The 4637-nt window shown below is 42.1% G+C and overlaps 1 non-coding gene across 1 annotated transcript; it reads right to left on the bottom strand.

The window, feature by feature from the left end:
* Positions 1-4308: 4308 nt before the first annotated feature.
* Positions 4309-4415, bottom strand: LOC120266015. Its single transcript, XR_005537859.1, has one exon. It is a non-coding gene; the product is annotated as a small nucleolar RNA R71 (small nucleolar RNA).
* Positions 4416-4637: the final 222 nt, after the last annotated feature.

Consider the following 4637-nt stretch of genomic DNA (forward strand, 5'->3'; position numbering starts at 1 on the left):
CTTTAAATACATAGTCCCAAACTTAAGGTCAACTATGCCTAACTCTATACATGTCCCGGAGGAGAGATAGATAACCTCTCAACCTCGGACTCGAATAGAGTTGCAATGAGCTCTAGGGATTCCAAGTGATAAATCTCTTCCTAATTATAGACCTAACCCTTTGGTCCAGGTGGAAGGTCCCTAATCACAATTTAGCCCTAGATACTAAGATCACCTCAACGCTTCACTCCGTTGCATGCACAACTAAGCCCCAGCGGAGGGTCATCCCTTAGACCATTCACTCTATTATGGCCGCGAGGAACTCGAGGAACGGAGATAGAATCTATCACGTCGGAGGGAAAAGAGGACGCTCCTGTACCTTTTGACTCACCATCTCAACCCTCTCCAACCTAGCTTTGTCTAACGCTCGTAGTGTGTCACTCACTCACAGGGTTACCAACAAGAACTCTCAACCCTAGTGTCACTCTAGGGGAAATGTTCATATAATCAAGCATTCAAGGTTGGAACTCACAACAAACATCAATTAATTGAAAGCATAATAAAGAGATTCAATGAAACAAATTACATCCTAGGGTTCACAAATACCCAAGTACCCACTAGGGGTTTAGCCCTCCATGGAGCTAAGTACAATCAAAGAAATAGAATGTAAAAGCAATGAATCCATAGAGAAACCTCCTCGACAGTCATATCGATGGTCTTGTGGAAAGTCCTCTACTCGTCGTCCAAATATTCCCTCGTCCGGTATAGGATACGCCTCGATGGAAGCTCCGCTACCAACCTTCTTCCTAAGGATTGACGATGTCGGAGCCGTAGAACCTCTCCAAAACCTTAGCCAATACTTCTCAAAACCCTAGCTGAAACCCTCTCTCAAGTTGGGGAAAAGATGGAGAAAAGAATGCTGAAATCGGTGCTGAATCGGATTTAAATAGGGCTGGAATCGGGCGACCACATGGGCCTGTGGATTTTACACACGCCCATGTGGAATTTCCACACGGGCGTGTATAATTTCCACATGCCCGTGTGGATTCTCTGAATTCCTTTTTTCTCGGCCGGCTGTGAACAGTACTACTACAGTGCTTTCGCTAAAGTGTTCCGCTACAGTACCTGGCCTAAAATACTTCCTGAGTCCATACTTTCATCGAGGTGACGCAAACGGGCACACGTTCACGTCATGGATCGCTTTGCTTCTTTAATGACGGACAAGTTGGTGGAAATCTTGTTCTATGTGCATAAGTCGGAATGCTTGAGTGTGACTGCCCTTATGCCCCTCCCAATGGTTGTGCTAACTCAAATACGAGGAGGTTGGCACACACTTTAGCATCTCACATCCGACCTATGTCTTCGCGTTTGAACCTTAGCAAGATTTCCTCCAAAATCGGTGCATTATGATCCATATTGGCTTCTTTCCTTCATACTCGGCCTCACAACCCTACCTGCATAAAAGTAACATAATAACACACATATTAGTGTAAAAACCCGAGAAAAGTAATGCTCAACATAAGGAAAGAATGCTTCGCATTCATATCACACAAGCACTTATCAGCCTAGCATTAAAAATTACTTCAATACTTCACTCTATTGCTCACGTAAGTAAGCCCTAGGGGAGTTTGTCTCTTAGCACTTCACTCTATCATGAATGCAAAAAAACTCTTGGAATATGGAGGTAGGATAAATCACATCGGAAGGGAAAGGGGATGCTCCTCTACCTCTCGACTCACCCTCTCAATCCTCTTCAATCTTGCTAAGTCTAATCCTTATGAAGTTGTCACCCCTTCAAACGGATTACCTAGATAGTTTCTCAACCCTAGTGTCATGATAAGTGCTTGTGTATAAGTAATACAAAGTATTCTTTTCTTACATTGAGCATTACGTTTCTCAGACTTTATCGTTTATTGTTGTGTGTAAAGTGTTCTTTTGTACATCTAGAGTTGTGGAGACAATTGTGGAAGAAATGAACCAAAAGTAGATCATGGATGCATTTGATGATGAAGTCTTAAAGTGAACAAATATGAAGACACAAGTTGTGCTCAAAGACATCTGAGTGTGTCTAACCTTCATTGTGCTCGAGCGATTACAAAACTTGGAGGGGCACAAAGGCAGTCACACTAATGTGTTCCAACTTGTGCAATACTAGCAAAATCTTCATCATTGTGGTTTAGTTGAAGACACAATGTGATCTACAGCACGGATGTGTGCCCGTTCATGTGGCCTTGATGAAAAGTGTGGATTCGGGAGTATTTTGGCGAAGTACTGTAGCAAATCACTGCAGTAAAATCACTGTAGCAGTTATTGTTCATAGCTTACAGGAAATGAACTTCTAGAGATTCACACGAGCGTGTGGAAATCCTACACGCCTGTGTGGATGCCCGATTCCAGCCCTATAAAAGACACGATTTCAGAATTCTTAAGAGATCTTTTTCCCAACTTTTGTCCATCTTTAGAGTCGCTCACGACTAGGGTTTGGAGAGGCTTTGGCTAGGTCTTTGGAGTGGTTCTACGACTTTTGACACCATGTTCCTTCGAAAGATAGTTATTGGGAGAGCTTTCGTCAGCATCAATTCGGTGAGGTGAGCCCTAGGCTTGACGAGGGAACCCTTGGAGAAAACGGGGTGACTCTACAAGACCATCGATACGGATTACGAGGGATTTTTCTTATGGATTGCATGCTTTTACATTCTATTTCATTGTTGATTATATCTCACTCCATGGAGAGCTAAACCCCTAGTAGGTGCTTGGAATTCTAAACCCTATGATGATTTTGTTTCATTAACTCTTGTTTTGCTTCTTTAATTGATGTTTTAATTGAGTTCCAACTTTGAATGCTTGTTGTATTGATTTTCCCTAAGAGTGACACTAGGGTTGAGAATCTATCTTGGTAATCCTTGTGGATGAGTGACACACCATGAGGGTTAGATAAAGCATGGTTGGAGAGGGTCGAGAGGGTGAGTAGAGAGGTAGCAGAATGTCCCCTTTCCCTTCCGATGTGATTTATCCTGCCTCTACATTCCAAGAGTTCTTTGCGATCATGATAGAGTGAAATGCTAAGAGACAAACTCCGCTGGGGCTTAGTTACACAAGTAAAAGAGTGAAGCGTTGAAAGTAATTCTTAGTGCTAGGGCTTAATTGTGACTAGGGGTCATTCTCCTGGACCAAAGGGTTAGATATATATTGGAGAATAGTGTTTATCACTTGGAGCCCTTAGAGCTTCATGCAACTCCACACAGTGTGAGGTGTCGAGAGTATTCCTTTCCGCTGGGGCATAGTGTAGGGATAGTAATTGTTGACCTTAGGTTTGGGACCGTGTGTTTTAGGATTTTCAAGACTCATTAAACATCAGTTAGGAGGCATAATGATTAGTCTTGCACTTAAAACAATAGTCCTAGTATGAGCAATGTCTGGGTGCCCCATCTTATATCGATTGCCTTTCCTTATTTCCATTGCATCTCTTCCTTTCTTTTCTTTATTTTCCTTTGCATTAATATTGTTCACACAACTCATCAATCATTCTCACTATAGTTAAATAGCAATACTTATGTTTCTTAGCACTATTTCCTGTAGATACAACTACCCACTCACCAGTGTACTTTACTACTTCGACAACCCATACATTTACGGTACACACACGCAAGGGTGTGTTAAGGTTTTGGTGCCATTATTGGGGAATAGGTGTTTGGAAGCATTTTGTACTTTGCTATTTTAGCTATTCATCATTTGTTTCTATTCCACACTTTCTTATTTTTCCATCATTTTGATTTGGTTTTCTTTCTTTGATTGCAGCTCCAGGTTATGACTCGAGAAAACCCTTCGACTTTAGTTGTAGGCGATCCAGATATTCGAAGGAGAATTCATAAAAAGGGAAAAGAACTTGTGCAAGAACAGTCTAATGAGCTGAGATAGAAGGTGAAGTGTCTGATAATATAGCAGAACAGAATGAGCAGCAGAGAACACTTTCAGATTATGCTAGCCCCGCAGTTCTTGGCACGCAGTCTAGTATTGTGCAGTTACCGATTATGGCTCAGAATTTTGAGCTCAAGCCAGGCTTCATCCAGATGTTACAGCAGTCTGCACAGTTTAATGGTTTGGCCGATGAGGATCCAAACAATCACATTGAGAATTTCTTGGAAGTGTGTGATATACTCAAGATTAATGGAGTAGACGGATGATGCTATCAAGTTGAGAGCTTTCCCATTTTCCTTGAAAGAGAGATCAAAGTAGTGGCTACATTCATTGCCTAGAGCGTCGATTACTACTTGGGAGGAGATGGTAGAAGCTTTTCTTGCCCGATATTTCCCTCTCAGAAAATCAGTGAAGCTTAGGAATGAGATATCTTCTTTTATGTAAATGGAATTGGTGTCTCTTTTTGAGACATGTGATAGATTGAAGGAGCTCCTGCGGAAATGTCCTCAACATGGGTTCCCCGAGTGGATGATTATTCAAACTTTCTATAGTGGTTTGAACCCAAGCGCAAAGCAGTTACTTGATGCTGTAGCAGGAGGTACCTCAGGAAGCAAGACCCCAGAAGAAGCCCAACATCTCATCGAAGAAATGGCTATGAACAGTTATCAGTGGAACACATGGGACAGAAAGAAGGTAGCCAGACTTCATGAGATCGATGCAGTCACATCATTGGTGGCCTA

Source organism: Dioscorea cayenensis, chromosome 7, assembly GCF_009730915.1.
Source record: "Dioscorea cayenensis subsp. rotundata cultivar TDr96_F1 chromosome 7, TDr96_F1_v2_PseudoChromosome.rev07_lg8_w22 25.fasta, whole genome shotgun sequence".
Classification (NCBI taxonomy): domain Eukaryota; kingdom Viridiplantae; phylum Streptophyta; class Magnoliopsida; order Dioscoreales; family Dioscoreaceae; genus Dioscorea; species Dioscorea cayenensis.